Source organism: Corvus kubaryi, unplaced genomic scaffold, assembly GCF_017639235.1.
Source record: "Corvus kubaryi isolate FWS band 111438036 unplaced genomic scaffold, C.kubaryi_AGA036_p1.0 69, whole genome shotgun sequence".
Taxonomy (NCBI): Eukaryota; Metazoa; Chordata; class Aves; order Passeriformes; family Corvidae; genus Corvus; species Corvus kubaryi.
This window is the reverse complement of record NW_024582057.1, coordinates 4,186,282-4,208,028: the sequence shown is the minus strand read 5'-3', so window position 1 is coordinate 4,208,028 and position 21,747 is coordinate 4,186,282. Positions and strand designations below refer to the sequence as shown.

Below are 21,747 nucleotides of genomic sequence, written 5' to 3'. Positions count from 1 at the left end.
AATCAACTTGATAAAAGTTGATTTTTCATTTTCTTGACAAAATGCTTTGCCTTCCTTCCAGAATTGCCCTAACCTGGACCTCAGTTTGGGGAATACTGAGTGTATGGGCCAATTATGGTTTTTCTCTCACTAGCTTATATGCTGACTTCAATGTCTACCATGCAGCATCCCTGGGGGCCTGGCAAATAGCCATTCTATTCCATGGCATTTCCAGCTTCCAGAGAAAGACTGATCCCACTTACAGCTGTGAAGTGGAAACCTCCTTCGCTTTCTTTAATGATCTTATATATATTAGTGCAGAAAAGGTTCTTAACCCTGGACCACGGCTTTCTGATTATTACAGCACTATGCTTATAAAAGTGAAAGCAAGCCTCTAAGTGCACTGTATACCTAAAGGAACAAACAAAAGCAAATGCAGGATCAATAACATATGGGAACACAGGCTTTTTCATACACTGCCTCTTGAAACTCCAGGTCACTTTCCTTACCTCTTGAGGCTCTTGACATTGAGATGCTAACACCAAGAAAGATCTCTGAGCTTGGAAAGCAGCACGTACCATCTCTGCCTGTAACAAAAGGAGGAATATAAATTAAACCTTAGCCTGTAACCTCCAATGCCCCTTCGTTGCAGCTGAAAGTCAAGTGTGAGAGCTCAAATCTTCCTTGCTGCTTCTCATCTAAATCACAGCAACACTGACTGGAAGAAATGTATTAAAGTACTAGCTTAGCCGTACTTTTTTTTTACGCCTAAGGTTAAATTCCCTATCATCTTCAGAGAGGAAATAAAATGCATTGTTAAGCAGGCTTTTAGTTATAATTCCTACGCTTAGTCACAGGAGGACTTAATTTTAACACTTCACAGTACATCTAGGCATTTTAATCGTGGGGCTTATACCCAAGAGCATGGCAAGAACTTATTACCCCTGGGAACAGCAACCTGCAAGCTTTGTGTTGAACTGCAGCTTAGGCTGTGGTGATGTTTAGGATGAGTTGAGCTTGGCACATTTGCTGAGGGACTATGTTGTAATTCATTCCTTCCCTGTGATCTGTGGGCAGACTCTTAAGATCGATGGCCATGAGAGATGGTGGCTGAAGGTTTTTGGGCAGTTTTCCACTCACAGAGCTCTAGAATTTGGGTTAAAGCTGCACCTGACAGCACGCTGACATGTTACCAGTGTGGATGGGTGATAAATTTCTACACTCCTCGGTGTTTCCTAATGTTCAAATTTCTGGTCTTTTTTGTTTATCTGAACCCTACACATTTTCTGTACATTCTGAATGATACACATTGATTAGAATCGGTATTTCAGTGTCACCTCTACCTCCTCCAGGTGGATGAGTAGTGACTAAGAGAAAGCATTACTGGTATAGAAAAGAATTATTCATAACTAGTATATATTGCTAAATAAAAAACAAACCAAACCAAATGCTGTTAAGTTAATCTAATATGAATAGGTACATTTATGATCACTTTGTGAAAGGGTGGGGAAGCTCACACTGTTTTTCCTTGGGGTTTTTTCAATCTAAAAAGAAAACAAGGAAATGATACACGCAGGTTTATGTGGATGCAACTTAAAATACATAAAAGTCAGGAAATTTTATGTTATAGCAAAGTAAAACAGCCAAATTGTGTTTATTCATCTTAAAATGTGATGGCATGAATAAAACATAATCTGTTAGGATGAAAGTCACTGCAAGGAAGATTGTAAAAGAGACCCAGCTTGGACAGTATTTGGGGAGAATGGGATAATATGGTCTGACAGGCTGAGATTTGGAAAGCTGTAATCATCTCTATAAATAGATAAAGAAATAAATAATAGGGGAAACTTAAATTTTCCAGAGACATAAATACTGTCAATAATAGCAAGGTTTAGATATTCTCAGACATTTCAGATGACTGGTTTTTTGGTACAAAAATTCATAAGACAACAAAGTGTGGGTTATTTTAAGCTTAGGGTTTTTTTTGTGAGTGTGAGGAGAACCTTGTAAAACAGCTGAAAAAAACCTGATGTTCCTGAGGAGGAAGTGATTATGAATGAATTCAGTGCTTCTTAAATTGCAAGATGGAAGAAAATAGATCTGTAACTAAGGCTTGGTATAAGGCAAACTTTTAGAAAATAGAAAAATCAGTGAAAGAAGATGATTGGCCTAAGGAACTTAATGATTTGAATGCAGGAGAGAATGGACTTACATTGAGAATGGAAATAATCTGTGTGCACTGGGCAGGAGGGAGAAATTGTAGGAGAGGGTCAGAATCTCTAAATGAACAAATAATGAAAGCAATGTACTAAGAATAGGTACAAAACCCTCAAAGAGTGAGAGGAGGCCTGGATTATCAAGCAGAACTTCTTTTCAGGCCTTATAACACATACAAGTAAAGGAATGATGGATAAAGGCTTTGTTGAACCGTACCTTGCACGGGAAAGTAAAACAAAGACATATTTTTTAGCTACTAGAATAATAAAGAAATAAAGCAATGAAGTGAGGCCCTGACACTGCTCTGAAGGGCAAGTTGGGCATATCTATATTATTTTTGATGTATAGATGATCTGCTGCTGAATAAAATGCTCTTCCCCAATTTCAAGGAAGTTGATGTACATGAAGATATTGAAAGGACAGCTAAGGAGAATGATGGCAAATCAATGGGAATTACATCATTTGAAAAGGAAGTCAAATATACGTAGCTCAGTGTGACAGAATCACTGGGTCCATATTATCTTTTTTCTAGACTACTGAAGATGCTGGCAGATGGAAGCACAAGCAGTAAAGATTTTAAATATATATCGTTTGGAGATAGTACTAGATGACAGAAATATGCAATGACAGATTGGGCAAATATGCCCAAGAAGAGGGAGGGAAGTTATGTCAACTGATATCACGACTGTTAGCTTGACTTCAGCACCATGAACATTTAAATGAGATTTGAAACAAGTGATTAAAACACATGAAAATTAAAACCAGAAGAAATTACAATGGGATTACCTGTGGTTGAAATCCTTACTTTGTTTCTTAGACAAGGATAATGTGCTGGATCTAGTATATTTGGGTATCATATAAAATGCTTATTATGGGTCCTCACAGGAAACTTCTACTTTGAGTGGAAGTAACACAAACTAGTATTAAAATTCTTCAGTTGGATAAGAAGCTGGAAAAGCAGAAGCAATAATAAAGTATATTACAGATGGTGTTACTTGAGAGGAGGAAAGTTGCTGGTTGTGTTTCTCAGAGATTAGTTTTAGGGGCAGTCAATAGGTTTATTTAGTATCATAAGAGCAAGAACTAGGTGTGCCCTCATAAATTTAATGGGCAACCAAAGTTAGGAGGTTTTAACACGATCAAGAAGGACTCATTCATCACTTGAGAAGAGTAAGACAATTTTGTTGGCACAGATAATATGGACTGGACAAAATTTTGCTGCTGCCCCTTTAAAACAATGCATAATTCTGGATGAAACATGAAATTGATTAATTGGAAATGCTGAAGACTGAAAAATAGAAGTATAAAAGCCAGGAAGGCAGCTTTTGAAAAGAGCTTATGCAGTTCTACAATGGATGTGGCAAAGTATTTTTAGTAGATCTACAGAAGTGTTAGTACCATTGGAGAGAATCTCCTCTGAAATTCTGTGCACAGAATTAACACGGTCACCTGTGTTAAAAAAGATGATCTTAAATCAGAGTTGATGCTGAGACAACCTACTTGGATTTTTAAAGCAATGAATATCTGTCCTACAAAGATAGAATCTGAGTTTCACTTATTTTTCTTAGCAAGACAGTGGCTGAGGAATATGACAATTCTTTCTCATAGACAATGCAAATATTAGAGAATGAAGAAAACGTAGTGTCAGCACATAATCACAGGTCTGAAAACTGGGCCAGGAGTAAACATGGTCTCAAATTTATAAGATTTCCAACAATCCAAAAAGTGAAGTTCAGAAGGAATCTTTCAAATTCCTCTAAAGAGGAAGCACTATTTTAAGACAAAGCTTTAAATGCTGATCAAACAGAGCATAAACATAAGCAAAGAGTCCTTAGATACAGAAAGTTAAGATTGTTTATTGAGTTCTTGAACACATACTGAGCTGTAACAGCAATGAGGTTTGAAAAATGTGTCTGTCTGGCACTTTGTCTGCACTGCATTACATACACACTTTTGGGATCCCAGTGGTCACTATGGAGGCTGAAGAGGATTTTTTTCTCCACTCTGAGTACAAAGTAACAACTGGTTTCTTGTCTCATTGTTAATTTCTTTTTGATGAAGCACTGGAATTTGATCAGAGGTGGAGACAGACTGTTGGATGATACACATTGATGTTCCTAAAAGACTGACATTTCTTGACAATGCCTCATATGTGTGAGAAAACTGTTGTTGGATGTGGAGCCAGGATTCATTTCTCCTCCAGAATTGTATCACTCCCCCTTCTCTACTGCAGAGGGTGGCCAAGGCCACTTTCTCAAAAATGTCTGGGAACTGTCTTTAAGAAATCTTGTGCTATTGAGGACACACAAGCCATAGGTAACATTCTTTTGAGTTACCTGTGCTACATTTAAACGGTGGCTTTTTGCATTTTTTTATTATCCAAAATTTATTTCAAGATGTTTGAAATATTCAGTTGTCAGTGGACTATATATTGATGGCAAGGCTTGTGCTATGTGTCCAAAATTTATCCAGTCACAAAAGCTTTTAATTGTGTAGGGAGCAGAGCAGCCAGATCTCTCACCTTTGAATGTAAATCTCAATCAAAGGATTGTGCTAACACAGTATTTGCATTTTACAAGATGAATTTTATATGAGTTCTGCCACAGTGACTTCCTTCTTTCTGCAACAGCATTAAAAGCAGCTTTCAGAGTTTTACTGCTTCTGAGCATGCCGTACTTCTTTCCCTGCACCCCTTCAAAGCAATAGAAGAGCTTCTTCTCATTAAGAATGTATTAGTTCAGTCTATCACCATTCCGATTTTTTCTTGTAGCCTTTCAAATGTGACACTTCATTGTTACCTTCTCGGGCTTAGTAGCCAAGCTGTGTAACTAAGCAGGCAGCACTACACTTACAGAGAGAGGTAACTCTTTCATGAGACCCCCCCCAAAACCAGTGAAGACTAATGAGTGAAAATGCACCAGAGGGGATCTTTCTCAACAACCTGCGCGGCTCAGACAAAAGACTATCATAGAACAAATCAGCTGAAACTCTTTCAGTTATATTCAATTATAGTAATGAAGCCTGAGTGTCAAAAATAGATAGAAATCCTGAGTAAATTTATCAGAGTAGAGTACACCACCAACTCGCACACATCTATCTGCAGACAAAACCATTTTGGAGCAACAAATAATTGACATCTAAAAACTTTGGGTAATCCTTTCGGCATTCTTGGGATTATACACAGACACATCAATCATCAGACAGGTTCCTCAGCTGAGGTGAATATTTTGAAGGAATCAAAGCATTTCCTACTCTGCTTTTAGCAATTTGTTCTAGAGGCTGGAGGAGACGGCTGTGACTTCGGACCTGAATGCCAGGACCATGAGGCATTCCATTCACCACCCCAATTTCCCCACTGGTAAAATGTGGAACAAGGCATATTAATCCTTCACCTCAGGTGTGTTTGACAGCTGACTCAGGTGACTGATATGGCTGGAAGAGCAAAAGTTTGACATGTAATGCCACGACAGCCCAATTCCATGCTTGCGGAAACCCATGGCTGACTACAGTGAGTGACCTCTCTGTTACCACTGCAGTAACAGCATGGACTGGCCTCTTCTCAATTAAGCCTGCAGAAGTTAATGGAGGAATCATGTGTGTTTAGAAATAGCATTTTAAATAGCAACTGGTTTAACCTTCTCTGTCATAACATAATACCAACTTCTGATATTTGTCAGAAGCCACTGCTTCAAAAATTGCCAGAGGCTCTGTGAGAGATGGCTAATGAAGACAACACTGCTGACCCGTGTGAAGGAGCATGAGTACAAATTCCACTCAAACTTGCACTGTTTCAAACTGAGTAGATGTAGGTGAACTGGACCTGAATTTTAAACTACCAGTTTACTTTGGCAAAGTTCAGTTCTACAGAGCACGTCTGGTTTTAGGATCTGCCTCTTTCTCATTTTAAATGTTCTGTTCAATCTAAGTTGACCATCACTCTGGTTTCCAAGTACCGATAAATGCAAACATTATTTATGTGCCAAGCAAGCTACAAGAACAAATAGGCATATGGACTCAGATCTCAAGTTACAAGTAAACTCACTAGTTGAAAAAAAATAATAAAACTAAATAGAAGTAAGAGAAACAAACATAGGATTTCCTAATGAAATTTAGTCACTAAAATTACCCTACTGACTTTATAATATTAAATTTGTAAAATGCTATTGTATTTAATACCATATTTCCTCAGAGTCATAACATTTAAAAGCACATTGTAAATATCAGAATCCACTGGACTTCTGTTGTTGGAGAATATTACTCATCTGCATATATATACATGCTAACATTAACAGAGATGATTAGCAAATCAAAATACACTTCTACATAGTAAAGAGGACACAAGGGAAAAGAAATGGGATTTAGTGGTCCTGAGTTCAAAATGCAGTTTCTGCAGAAATAATTATGGGTCTCTTGTATCTAGCAAAAGACAAAATGACTGAAAGCAAATGACAACTACAGATGGAGCTTCATTGACCCCAACCTTTCTCTAAAATGGACAGCACTGCCAGAGGAAGAGACACAGTTTGTCTTTTACATATTGCTTTCAAAAGCCTCTTCAAAGTGAAGTGGTGAAGTGGCTGGTGGTTTGAAGGGAGAGGAAAGAAATGGAAAAAGAACGGAGTTTAAATTAAGATGGGGCTGCCATAGAAACTATCCAGGCCAGCTAAAGAGACAGTATTTATTTTGAACAGATAATTGGCTGATACAGATTTTTTAAAAACTGGACAACTGCTAAGGAGTCACTGGCAGTTGTCCAAATAAAGCACTTTTTATTCTGGAAAATGAAAAGTAAAAAAAGAAAAAAACTGTCACCTTCCTCTTACTGGTCCCTGAAGAAAACGGGGTTGAAATTCAAGTCAAAACTGAAGTCAGTGGGAGATTTGCCATTGGTTTTGACAGAACCAGACACCACCTGAGATATCTTCTTTTCTATTTTCAGACAGATACATTGACTACCACCAATCAGCTGTCCCCTATACTGGGGTTTTTTGGTGTTCTTCAGCCTTCATGGCTATGTCTATATTAGGGAATTTTTGTTAAAATTTCTCAGCATTGCTATTGCCTGTACAGTATCAACCAGTGCTATCAATTCTTTTGGTGCTGGTCTCTCTGCGTGTTTATATCTGCCAGTGTATTAAACACTGTGTCATGTAACTGTGCACAGTACTGGTCAATATTACTTGTTTCAGAGTAGCATCAGTATTTCAGTTCATTAACTTTACTTTTTAGTAAGCTTTACTGTGACTGAAACCACTCAAGAGTCTTACCTCTGGTGGAGCTCAAACCATACTGTTCTTAAAGATCTTCCAGTGCTAATTAATGATGTAAGACAGATGGAATTGTTTAGGGTAAATTGTTGCTGCCATTTTATTTCTCCATTTGAAACACGAACTGTACAGATGAACTGGAGTAAAGGGAACTGGAGTAAAGCCACCACAGTTGTTTTCACACTAATTACAATATAGTTGCCTTGGGTGAAGAATATACATGTTCTGCACCTTTTGCATCAATAAAGTATGCTACAGTGTTCCAGAATTTCCTCTAAATGCTCTCAATTTTGAATGACATGTGTCTCTCTGACCGATTTCAAGGGACTGTTAACTTTAAAACCTAATGAATACTATTTAAATGTCAGATTTGTTAATTAATTAATTATTAATATTAGCAGCAGAAACAGTCAATTATTTTGTTCATCTGTCACTGTTTCGAACAGATATAAATATTTTGCTTTACGACCATTGCAGCTACTTATTACTGCCAAGTGAAGCAATAGGAGATCATATTCTCCAAAAACATCTCAAATAACCTTTGCCACCCATAAGAGAGGAAGAACAAGGCCAGATCAAAGCTGCTGATTAGGTGATGCTCTCCTAAAGCTCAGGCTGCCTTTTGTCTTCCAGATTCGCAGATTCTTCAAGAACCTCTTTGACAACAGCCAAAAATCTGCAACTCTCTTGACGTCTGTTCATTTCAACATTTACACAGAATGTCCAAAAAGAGATGTAATGTACTGATAGTTAGTGATTCCAGAAGATTTGGCAGAGAAAATGATGCAAATTGTGTGCAAAAATAAAAAGTCCACTCCAGGTGTGCTCTATTTACAAATTAAAGTGTTAGGGGTTTTTCAGCACCTTTTTTTTTTTCTGAGCAGGTTTGAAAATGTTCAAGAATTCAAGTCTGCCATTCCCATTGCGGACTGCTGTCTTCTGCAAAGGGCCAAGTCACCTACTGGAGATTTCCAAGCCAGCTCACTGCACAGTACACAGTCATGATCTATATTTAAAGGCCTCCTCATCAGTAGAAGTTGCTGTTGTCACATTGCAGCACCTGATCTAGGTGTAATCACCTGATCCCTGGTGCTTCTCAGCCACAGAATTATTTGTCAGCTGTGTGGGATTTGAGCTCTCATTCTCTGCCTCTGTAATATGCAATTAGTGATCATCACAGAAACAAACAATGGACAAAAAGAGCCAAACATTTTAAAAACAAGTATAATACCACCGTAAGAAAAAATGGCTTCTCTCCAGTGCAGAGGAAACATCACTAAAATCTATACCAGGCCACCATTGTTGGCTGGAGCTTCTAATAACCAAGGACTATATTTTATGCACATTAGGGTATGAGTAACAGCAATCAGTGATAAGCGGGATTTGACCTTCCTCAAACTTGTTAAATAACCTAGGACTCCTGAGGTAAAAGGCTTTTCCAGGGGGAATACATTTAAGTAAAAACATTACATGAATATTCTTTGTATCACATGTCAAAGGTTATGCCATAACAAAATGGTAATTTTTTTGGGTAACCTGCATTAGGGAGAGTAGACAGAAAGCACCCCAACCTGCATAGGGAGGAAGTTGGCCACAGAGTTCCTGAGAGAGCTCTTACAGCTCTTCATCCTGACTAGCCTACCAAAACAAGCAGGTTTTTCCAAAAGATATGGCAAAGGGAAAGCAGCTCAGTTCAGGATTTCACTGAAGAACAGAAAGTGGGGTACATTGGAGTTTCGCAGCCCTTCGAAGCTTCTAGTTTCTTCTGTTACCTTGAGCTACATTATGCATCTCTGAAAATGTGCATTACTTCTTTAAATAAACAGGAACTACATACAAGGTCTGAAGTGATGAAGTCCTAACTTTGTTTTTATCAAGATGAACAGTTTTTAAAATTCAGGTGCCTTTTTTCCCCCATGAACATCTGAGCTCAGAATTCTTTGGAGAACCCTGTTGCCAGTGTTGAAGAACTATTTGTGGAAAGACCTCACTTCCCTGAGGAAAAGCAAACCTTCATTTCCTCCATGGAACATATCCTGTAAGCCAGCACATGAAAGAACCGCAGAGATCTCGGGGCGTGCAGGTCTCATTGTGATCTGCACAAACACGCTTTTGCTGTGCTGGATGCAGGCACTCTGGTTATTTCTCTGATGGACTGTTTTGCCCTGGAGGCTGCTGCTAAGCAGCCCCACTCTCTATCAACAGCTATTCTGTCAGAAGCCCTTCTCAGGGAAGGCGCAAATCCATACTAAGGAAATTTCAGGAAAGACTACAATTTCACAGGCCTTAGGATGTCATTCATGTGTCCCTGATTTAACAAATACAAGTTCTAGGAAGTTCAGAAGTTCCTCTCTGTAAACTAAAAAGGTTACAGCACTTCTTGAGGTATTACTTAATAAACATTCCTCTAGCAGTGTTCAATGAGCACCCTTCTGAAGAACTGACTTCTTGACTTTCTCTGTCTGACAAATACCAAGTTGCCTAATAAAGACTGGAGACCCACTAATTTCTAAGAAATCTATCTTTAGAGAGAAAGCTTGGAGAAATAGGTTCTTTTATTGAAAAGAATTTTTGTATGTTCTGCCTCTCATGCGCTTCAAGACATTGCCCACATACCTCACTCTGCAAGTAGTCCCACTGAGCTCCCTGCAAGCAACTCAAAGGCTGAAAGTGCCAGAACTTGTCTCCTTGTAAATTCACTTCCACTTTTATCACCTTGAAAGAATCCCAGGCCCCCAACCAAAATTTGCTAACATGGAAGTAAGTTCAAAACCTAAAGCTCAAACATCCATAATAATATTTAATATTTCTTCCCACCTGAACCATATTTTCCTTTTCAGAGGTGCTAAATAACAAAAGCCTACATGGACTTGAAGAGGGAGCCTCAGCCTCTCTGAAAGGCAAGGATATGATTGTAAAACAGATCTGAACTAAGATTCTGTTTTTTAAGTAGAACATGTATTAAAGCAACATGAAAGAGGTATTTCAGCCCCAAAGTTCTACATAAAGATCCTAAATGAGTCTTTTTACTGTATCTCTGGGATTTGAAGTAAAACACATAATTGAACTTATGAAACTATGCACCAATACTTAAACTGCTTTGCAGTTCAGATTAAATGTGGAAATATGTGGAAATGTTCAATTTACGGGTGTCAGTAGACTAAAAGAAGTTAGCAGTGACAGTGACATGGTTTAATCTATCCTAATGGATTCTTCAACATTCAGAAATGTGACCATATTGATCATGCAATTCATACTGGATAAAAAGAGGCAATGCACATTTGTGGCCACATTATACCCTCATCACTCCTGACAGCACTCCCAGCTTATTTAAAACAACATTCAAACCGCACACTGGTTTCCCTTGTGGCTTAATTCTCATTATTCACTGAACTCCTTTTTACTAGAAACTGACTGAAGAGCCAGATTCTGAGCTCATTGTTTGGTTTTTTGCTGATGACAATGAACGGCTTTCTCAGTTTCCAAGCCCAGCATTTCTATACACTCAAAACAGTTGCAACCACCAACTAGCAAAATAAAAGCAGGTCAGGGCTGGGGAGGCAGATGAGTGAAAAGAGTGTACATGTGCTCTTCAGAAAGAATGAGACCAAAAATTAATAAAAGACTTACTGATAGCCTGTACCAACAAATGACATCATTCAAGCATACGTCCCAAAACAGAAAAAAATGGGGAAAAAAAAAGCTTTCATGATGTCTATTTCTCAGCTTGAAACAAATGGGTTTAAATTACGTTACTACTCCAACTCAGAATTTTCACCAGAGAAATAAGAACTACGGGCACCAGTAAAAAGAATTTTTGGTCACAAAAGGTTCATGCTGATTACAACAGCAAGGATGCTGTCTTGGCTTTTCTGATGGATCAAGATAGTGTAACTTGGCAGTGGTTCAGTAGAAATTACTGCTGTGAGAACCACACACCTCACTGTTGCGAGGCTGAGTGCCTGAGATGACTGCCACCTATGCCCTCTAGATCCTGGACTGCTTTAAAACAGAGAGAAAAGTCTGATTACCTTACCAAGGCTTCCTCATGGATCTCAGGTCTGTGCCAGCTCCGCATTTCCCTAACCCTCCCTAATAAGTTTTCTCCTGACTTTACACTAGCAAGTGTCCTAGGCAATGGCTTCGCAACAGGCTCGTGGAAACACGCTCACACTGTATTTGTGGCTGTGAGTGCAGGTGGTTCACACTCTAAAGCTAGCAGTGATTTAGCTCGCTCTTTTAGCCATGTAATTTTATCACCTTATGATTTCTGGTTAAGCTGATGCAGTGGTTTTCAACTTGTGGAACACTTATGCCTCTGGTCTGTACACTGCTTCTCCTGGAAAACCACCAAGAAAAACTGTATTCCTGCCAGTTGACTCAAACACTCTCTTAAAGGGCTTCAATGAAAAAAATTTACAGAGGATAGCAAAATCAGCATGAGCTAAAGCATATGATCAGTTCTGACTTTGACTTCAAATGGCCAAAAATATAATGTATGCCTTGATTAATTGCTCCACTCATTAAGTAAATTGATTGGTAAAACATGGACCTTATATCTAGCCTGAACACTGAATATTATTCTGAATTCATCTGGTCAATTAAAGAACCCTTTATGACCAGATTTTTTTTTCTTAAGAGCAACTTATCTAACATTTTCTTGGGCAAACATGATGGATTTTTCTTTGTTTTTGCACTGCATATAAAGTTTCCCACTCAAATAATTCTGATATCTTTTTCTAGCATCCTTGGGAGATCAGAAAATCCCGTTGTACTGGGTAACCATACACACATAACATGCACACATAATAGTCCTTTTTAGGGGGCAATAGTTTTAGACCTTACTCTAAAATGGTCAATAATGGTCCCTGATCAGCTGCCCTACTTTGAAATCAACTGCTTATGGATTAAGTCAGGAACTACTCCATATGCAAAGAAATCCCATGAAAACAGGTTATGACTAACTCTTGACGTCCTTGAGTGCTTGTATTTCTGCTTTCTTATGTTTCTGAGGAAATGCCATAAGGAATGTTCTCATTATATATTCCCACCACCATCCCTCCTAAATTTACAGGTGCATGTTTCTTGTGCCAGCAATACACAACTAAATGCCCAGTACTGGCCACCATGGCATTTATTTTTTGATACTGTCTGTTTGACTTTTGTCTCTTCCTTGCCTTTTTAAACAATAAGAAAAACAGGTGGTATATACTTCAATGTCAGTGTCAAGAAACTAACAGCCTGATCCAGGTCCCATCAAAATTATTGGAAAAACTCCCACTCCTTCAGGGGGTGTTGTTCTAGACAGGAAATGGACAGGTCCTTCATGCTCAGGAGCCATCTTTATTCCCAAACAGGTGTCTTACAGTCCAACAGGTGCAAACATGTCTGCACACCACTGCACCTGACTCAATAAATCCTTGTTTTGAAAGCCAGATTCACTCCCTAGGCCATATGGGAAGTTGTCCTCCGGAACAGAGCAATCAAAGATTGTAAAACTCTTAGAAATGTCAGGTTTTTTCTAAACTAACCTTCAAATTAGTCTCTTGGCTAGACTGTATATATTGCATTTCCATCTTTCTTCTCCTATTAAAGTGAACATTCTTTATTGCTTATGTTATGAAGTATCTTGTAGTACATATATAGGGTGAGAATCACAGCTGAATTAGCATTACAAAATCAACTTTAACATTGACAGATTTCCAAGGTTGATGATTTGATTTGATTTGATTTGGCTTTCCCTTCTGATGGACAGCACTACCATTTTCTACACTTAAGATTCTTTCTCTCAGCTGAGTGCACTTTGTATGCTGTCAAAAATATCTGTCTTTTTATACTTTTTTATGTATTCCATTTTTCCCAGTCCTGAAGCAGCACCTTGGTTTGGTGTTTATTCCATGTGGCAGAAAATACCTCTCACAGAAATGCAAAGGCAGCCTGACAGCAAGCTTCTCTTTGGGCATGTTGACATCATCCTCCTCTCTGAGCTCTAATTCAACTTTCAACACAATGCCTAAAACCGCACAGCCTCTGAGCACAAAAGATGAACACGAGAATACACTTGTGGATTCTGTTGCCCTGTAAGCAAATTGCCTTGTTAATGAGGAATCAGTCAAATAATGGGTTTGATAGTCTGCATTTAGATTAGCTAAGATAAAGTGCAAAAGTGGTTTTTTTTGGTGTAGCACAGACAGCAGCACATCCTGTTCGAAGTTCAGGGCTATGAACATCATCGACTAATTCTTCAGCATCTCTTACACGAAAAGACAACATGCAGCTATTTCATGTGTCATAACTACTCTTTGGAAAAAAAAAGAGGAAGGCAGGATTTTGTAACTTCACTGACAGTCCAAACCAGAGTGGCACTTTGCAAAGCACATACATACCTCATAAAACATATCTCCTGCTTTCAGCTCTTTGTTTATATTTACGTGGACTTTACTGGGAAGAAGAACAGAAGAATGTCACTGCTTTCATGTAATAGATAAGGAAAAGAAACTCTCTGAGTACATGCATACGACATTCATAGAGTGGACATTGCTTTCTCTGCTCACCATGATAAGAAACCAGTGCATGCACACAGAGAACTCCTGCAGATTGGATAACGTGCTGCGAATTACTTCTCTGTGCTACCTTGTTCATACAATCATACATGTAATGGATTGCATCTAAACTCTCTTCCAGTAAGGAGCAAGTGAACCAACAACCACTTCATTTCTGAATGCTCCAAGCTGTTTGAGACCCTGTCTTGAGCTCTGCATTTCAGCAGCTGGAAGCTGATGGAAGAGAGGAGGGAAAAGGCATCCATATTTTCATAGTTTTCCATTCCAAGATAAATATCTTGGATGAGAGAAGAGGGAACATAAATGAATCACACAGACAATCTGTTCTTTCAACTGGTGGGGTTGGGAGGTTAAAAGATTTTTACAAATACACATTTTAAAAAAAGGCAAGTATTAGCTTATGTGTTTGACAGAAGGCTGTAATTATGCTCTGCTCTGTACCACATAAAATACTAAAATATGGAAATGTGAGGTTATCTATCCTTCTCTTGTAGAACCAGTACATTCTCTTCCTATCGTGATGTCTCATCTGGTACATTATTCAAACTCAAGCCAAAGTACTCCACCACTTGAGATAGCGCATAAACAAAAATGACGTGAAAAAGCTCATAATGAACACATTACAAAAAGCTTGCTTCTTGGCCTTCTAAAGTCTTGCTTGTTTTGCTTTGACAAGGCAAAGAGCCCATCAAACCTGCTTGACCAGCTTCCTCACTGGGACACAATCTAAAGGTAGACTATGTCTTCCACAAGCAGCTCTTTGTCATCCTTAACACATTTTCTGCAGTGCTGGATTCATGGCCTATGCTGCAGAGTCACAATCTGTTTTATACTGATTTTGAATTTCCCTCATTCTGACAGAAGGATGGTTTGGTGTTGGCACATATGGTGAGTCAGCTTCAGGACTGCTATAACCTGTAATAGTTGGTGACAGCCTCCAAGACACTGGTATGTCAGGCCAAAGACAGCTGGTCGGTAGCAGTCCTGGCCACACTCACTCTCTCGCTGACTTCACATGCTCTACAGTTATGACATGAACAGCAGAAACTGGTTTCATAAAATCTGTGCCTGTAGGGGACTTCGCATTTCATAGAAATATCCATATAATCACCAGATCTTTATTCCACAGAGACAGAACAGGGAAAAGATCTTAGCTTAGATGTTAAGGGTAATTTGTTTTAAATAGAGTATGTAAAAGTCTAACCATTCTCCCTGTCTTTTAAAAAGTGGTTCATTTCTTCAGTGCAGTTGACCTCAGAGATTCGCCATGATATGTACTGTAATTTGAATGAGAAATATGTTGCTTTCAAGATTGAGCCTAAGCAGAACTCTGATAAACTAATCTTTGTAAAATCCACTGTGCTGCTGTGTTTAACAGAGACAGAAGCTAGCTATTAGTTCTTTTTTATGGTTTGTTTTGGTCTCTTTCAACAGACTTTTTAGAGTACAGCATGCTGAAAAAATAGGAATGGGGCTGCCCAACAGATACCAGCTATGTCTGTATTCTTCCTTTTGCCAGGCACACAAACCACACAATCGTTAACAGCCATCAGCATGAAACACATCATGTTAAATCCCTCATTTCTTTAGCATAATATGAAGTCTCTCTTTCTCTCATATTACCATTCTGGTCTGTCAGGTATGTGAGGTTTTTCAAGGCAGCAGGTGTTTTTTGAAATAAAATACAACCTTCCCTTCAGCTCATTATGGGAAAGAGACAGCAGCTGCAAGTATAATGCTGAGGACACATGGTCTATAAGACACCCAGAAGAAAAATACTCCTTGTTCCACTTGTTAAGGTAAACCACAGATGTTGCTTCAGTGATAAGCATGAGCATAAGGTAACCACAGTCTGCTCCATGTTGTAAATTCAGAATCTAAGATTTCAGAATATTTAGTAGGCTGCAATCAGAATCACCAGTTTCTTTATGTAAGGAAAGCTAATGCAATGTCTAAGCTCATAGCACTAACAAATACTCAGTATCACAGCTTGCATTACGCTATCAACAATATGCTAGGGACTGTCCACAGACTTGGCTGACAAATTATTAATAATCTTTTATATGGGCTCAATTATGAGTATGAAATAGTGACAAATGCATAAATTAATACACTTACAGATTTAATTATTTAAACATTTACAGATAGTGTACATTAAAAAGGGTTTAGCAATTTAGAATGTTAAATGCAATCCCTTTCCCTGCTTAGTACTGGTAGCAAGGCTATTTTTGTATCACTCAGATCTAAAATGTTGAGAAGCCAGCTGCAAAATAATGATGTTTAACGAATGTAAAAACCAAGCTAGAATCAATCCAGGGAGCAATTCTCTGGTTAGGCTAGGTTCATAATTCTTCCTCCAACCCCCCAACATCTCATTTATTAATTTTCCCCTAGTTTCTCTGAAGAACAAAATACATATATTGTAGCTTACAGTATAATTGTCTAGGCTTTTTCAAATAAAAAGGGAGTACAGCATTTCCTTAGAAACACAAAGATCCTCTAGAATTGCTTGGTCTCCTTACTCCCTCCTGTTTTCTAGGCCTAACTAGGTCAGAAACTGTGTCCTACAAACCAGAACATGTAACACCACAGAAAAAAACACAGATCATGGAATAATCCAGTCATCTTTCTCTGTAAGTAGACTGGTTGCTTTGGTTGTCCTGAAGAATATTTATGTTGGCCTTGCAACATGAATCTCAGGAGCTTGTAGGACTGCATGTTTTTCTGGCTGCAGTGTTTGTTACATAGAGCAGCAATCAACTGGGAACCGTACACACAGAGGAAGGTCTGATGGCATGGAACTACTAGAAAAGTCAAAAGCTTCACACTCCTTCAGATCCAGCCCACAGTGACCTCAGCTTTTTGTGTGGGGGATATGGTTTTGGTTTTTTCCCCCTAATGTATATTGGAAAGCTGTTGGTAAGATGAGTCCATACTTTGTCAATTCTATCACCATCCATTTTAGGGAAGACCGGCTTAAAAAAATAAAATGACACAAATAAGTTCTGATCACAAGGTTAAGATCATAAGGTTAGAAAGTATTGTCATCATGAAAATGTACTTCCTTGCTATAACATAGTTTTTCAAAAAGGGGCATTTAAATGGCTGAATCATTTTTTAGTTTGCTACATTGTTACAAATGAAAGAGATGTGAGTAATAAAAACAACCAATCAGAAAAAAAATCTCTATATTAATTGGAATGATGACACACTAGAAAACAACTACAGGAAGTTATCACTGCTTGGGCCCACCTGTTGTTTGCTACTAATTTGTTGGCACATGTTCTTAACTGTGTTCCTGTCCTGCAAAGAGCTTAGCAGCCAACAAAACTATTCAAATTGCTTGTGAATGAGAATATTTATAAAGTTTGCATTCTATGGTGCTCAAATTTGGTGCTTAGAAGGCAGGCAATCTCTTCTTATGAATCCATACAACCTTGTGCCCTTCCCAAACCAACTGTACCCAGTGTGTTATGCCAGGCTATCACTACTACAAGATTTTCCTCTTATCAGAAATCAAGGCTGATCACACAGATTCCAAGAATTGTACACTGGTATCATCATAGGAAAATCTGAGTAAATACTTACATGTGTCTTCACATCACCTTCAAGAATTTTGCTGTACCTGAGAAACTCAGCAACACTTCCATTCAGCAGCCTATCAAAGGCTTCAACATATGGTGCTATGCCTGTAGAAGAAGAACATTCCATTATAATGGGTTCATAAAGTACATAATGCATAGGACATTCCTGTGTAGCAGATGGAGGAGACGTATCATAGAAACTAAGGAGATTGCTGTAACTTCATTTCTGATTTATGAATCAGTGAAAAGGATCTATAATTATTTTTGTCCTAGATAGAAAGAAAAGAAAAAAATCCTGCTCTTGGTAGAACTTGAATAGGAACTTGAAGAGAATTTCCTGTGTATAATGTAATGGGAAGCCTCTTTTGTCTTAAAATAACGTGCTAAAATGAGTATCTCTCAGCCCTTCAAAGGAGTGACCTGAGAAGTCCAACTCTCTTAACAAAATTCCCCTGTTGTACCTTAACCAAATATTATCCCCTAAAAAGAACCCGCACTGTACTTAACAACTATTTTTATACTACCCACCCATTCCTGAAGATCTCTGTGCTGTTTGGTGGCTTTTAATAGTAACCAATTCCATTTTCAGTAAGAGAGTCTTTGGAATGGGTTGACAGTAGATTTATGCAGCGAGATGAGGCTTTGTAATCTTCTCATTTTGTTGTCTCACCTTGTGAAACTGTCACTGGATAAAGAAAGCTCAAACAAGTGGTCCAGATGACGTATCCTATTGACTATATATATGATATACATTACAAAAGAGGAAATAAGCTGCTATTTTCTATATGGTACACAGGGAAGTTTCCTGATAAAGTGGACAATCAGAAAATGCAGGTGAGGCTCCGTTTCTTAAGGACCTGGCTTCTACATGGGTCTATGTGGTACCTGTTAAGATAGGAAAAATAATCTTTCCTTGGACGCTTTCCAGCCCTCCCTTTACTCCATCATGTCTCGTCTATGCCTCAGAACCTTTTCCAGATACAGCATGAATGACACATGTGAATCTATGACATATGTAGGATCTGAGAGAACAAGGTTAAAATTCTTCCCCGCCTCTCTCCCTCATTAATGAAGCCTGAGGATTGCTCTGAAAAGGTACCAGGCTTTCCCCAGAGAACTTGCTTTAACCTTTTGGCACTATATGACAATTGTGTCCAAATTCATAATCGTGAAAGCCCTCTTTGTTCCACAAGAGTCATCTGGCTCCATGACAGAAAAAGACAGGCTCTGGCAACTAGAGTTTGCAGTGGCCTGTGTGGAAAAGAAAATTTAGTTAGTCAGCTAGGTGGGATTTCAAGGCTCCTTTTGTTCTCTTGATACCATTCACCTATAATTCTGAGGAATTTCTGGGCTTTCTTCCATATTAAGTGTTTGTGTGTAAACCCCTCAAATGACCTAATGCACAAAAGGTCTTAGCTGTGGAGATCTTTCCAAAGCCCATTTATGTTCTTTGTCAAAGTCTGTGTGTGTCTCCAAAAGAATCATTGTAACATTTTCCTTTAGAGCAGAGTTTTACATAACAGTTCACCAAATTGTCCTATGCAGAACTAGAAAGCAACTATGCTATTTTTTACTATTCAATGCAGCTCACTCCCAGGAGCATTTACTAGAATTTGCTGTGAGCTGTGCAGAGCAACTGAACGATTTATTTGCAATCCTGCCATTGTAATGCCATTTAGGAAAATGGTAAAGGTACAGATCTCCCACACTCTTTGTCATTTTGTTGTTTCTGAAAATGTATTAATTGAAAAGCCAAGTTTGTTTTTTTTTAATAATTATGGAATGGTCTTTTAGGGAGCAGGGGCCATAGTTGAAGAAAGCAATACACCTCCATTTTCGCTGGAGATTTAAAAAAGGTCACACTGGCTCGAGCGTCAGTTTTAAAGGAGAAAAAGAAAGAAGAGATCAGTAAGACTGTTTCCTCTGCAGTGGCTGTGGCAGGTATGTGAACCTCTGCAGAGGTACAGTGACACAGGCACACAGTTTGGGGCACTGTAGGCATAACAGTCACACAAACTGAAGACTTTCCCAACTGCACCAGCAAAAGCGAATTCCTGAGTCCTTGTGTGAGACAGCTCTGCCTGGAGACGTTGTGCAGCCTGGCAAGCACCCCATGGTGCTGCTCATCTCAGCTTCTTACTGCAGTCTCCCAGTGGGTGTGTTTCATAATCACACTTCAACAAGGCTTCTCAGTTGGTTTCTTCTAGGGATCTGTTGGGGCGTTAAAGCTCTGCTTCCCTGGAGGGTGAATCTTTTCACCTGACTGAGCTCTTAGATAAGGTCAAGAATAAAAAGAAGTTTTCATGGAAGTACCTGGCATGGTGCGCTATCCCCTGCTCTGAAAGCAGCCCTGGTTCTGCAGTACTGTGCTCTGGATAAACAAGAGATTCATCTAAATGTCATTACAAGACTGAATTCTGTATCGTTGAGAATTGCGCAGTTCCTAGTAGTGATTGATTACATGAATCGTACTTCTCCATGACTTTGCTATGGTTTACTAGCTGTCAAGGTTTTATCTGGACTGCAAGCACCTTTTTACTGAAGCTTCCTGTGACTGGCTAACTCATCTGCCACGGAAGCCTGCTGGCAGATGCTCCCCCTCCTGCCACAGAAACACACTGTTCTCAGTCAGCTGCTCCACAGCAGCTGTCAGTGTGCAGGCCCAAGGCACACGGGAGTGCAGGGAAGGTCCCTTGCATGCGTTGCTGGTTCAGGGCTGGCAGAGCAGACAATACAGCAGCTCACACACTTCACTTGCTGCTGTGTCAGTAAAACAAGCTGCCCGCAACTTTCTGTGTGTCCTGCAGCTTCTGTACAGCAGCTGAGTCCATGCTGGGATGTGCTCTTCTCCGGAAAATGCAAGAAAGGGCAAGGAATACAGCAAAGAACATGAAACTAATAACGAGATGTATGTTGGGGATCTGGATGAAAAAACAAGTTTTGGAGAAAGGAAAGGGCACTTCTATTCAATCAGATTTAGAACTACCACATATATAAAGTTATTTACCTTGTAACTTTCAGGTGCTACAAAAATTAAGGCATGAAAAGATATGATTCGATGATATGATGCGAATAAATGAAGAATAGACTTTTTTTGGTATATTCTCCACTGTAGTGCTTCGGAGAGACACTTGAGCAAAGAGAGCTCAAGAGATAACAATGTTAAGGCCATGGATGTATAACAGTCCTTAGTGAGCAAATGCTTCCAAACAAACTCATATTTGATTAAGGGTGTTAAATAATTAAATTAAGTGGGTCTGCACTGTGAAATTCAGAGAGAGCTGGCAAATCAACAGTGTTTATATTGGTGACTTCTATAAGAATAATTATGCTGGACATTTAGGGGATGTCTCACTTCTGCTAATTGGGCTCAAGCAGACACTTTCACCTGCTGAGTTATTTACAACAATATAAGTGATAAAATGGAAAGAGTGATAAAGCTTGAGACATGGACAGTATATTTAAGAAACATCTTATATACTTATATTTAAGTAAAATCTTGAATTTTCTAGGCCATATTAGTTTAGAATTGTATGTGCTACTAAGTTTGTCACATGACATTTCTAAATAACTTTTAAAAAAAGATTTTATTTTGATACAGAATTTGTAAGGGGTGGGATCACATTCCTTCGTAGAAGATAAACATATACATTGCTTGTAATTTTTTAATAACAGAGAGATGGTACTTCAAAATAACATACTTACTTCCATTGACTCCATTGATGCCATCACATTCCATTTCACCAGATCTGTGTGAATCTGAAAATAACGATTCAAGTCGAGTCACTGCTTTCTCCAATCTCTCCATCAAGCCATGAGTCTCTGCCATTCTGAAAAAATCATTATGGACAGAAAGAGTGTTAGACCCCTCTCAGTAAAGTCCTTGCTCCATGCTACAGTTCTGTTCACCTTGTGGCTTTGTCTTTTATGGTAAAACTCTCATTTTTTAAGCATTGTCTTTCTGACACATAAGCAGTTGCAGCGAAGCAGCTGACATAGGGTAACTTGCTTCTTTGTCAGCAGGGAATCAGATCAGTACTCAGCTCTGGCTTTTCCTTCTAAGTAGCAGATTCCAACCACTGCTAGCGTAGCTTTTGATAATCTGCATGTGAACAATTTACGACAAAATGTGTGAGT

The 21,747-nt window shown here is 38.8% G+C and overlaps 1 long non-coding RNA gene across 1 annotated transcript in view; it reads right to left on the bottom strand.

Annotated features, from left to right (window-relative positions):
- The window catches only part of LOC121674692, a 47,736-nt gene that overhangs the window by 14,278 nt on the left and 11,711 nt on the right, over window positions 1–21,747 (bottom strand). The window contains exons 3-5 of the long non-coding RNA XR_006019782.1: window positions 21,316–21,440; window positions 17,615–17,715; window positions 489–566 (exon numbers count right to left, since the gene is read on the bottom strand). This is a non-coding gene — a long non-coding RNA (uncharacterized LOC121674692). The remainder of the gene's footprint in view (window positions 1–488; window positions 567–17,614; window positions 17,716–21,315; window positions 21,441–21,747) is intronic.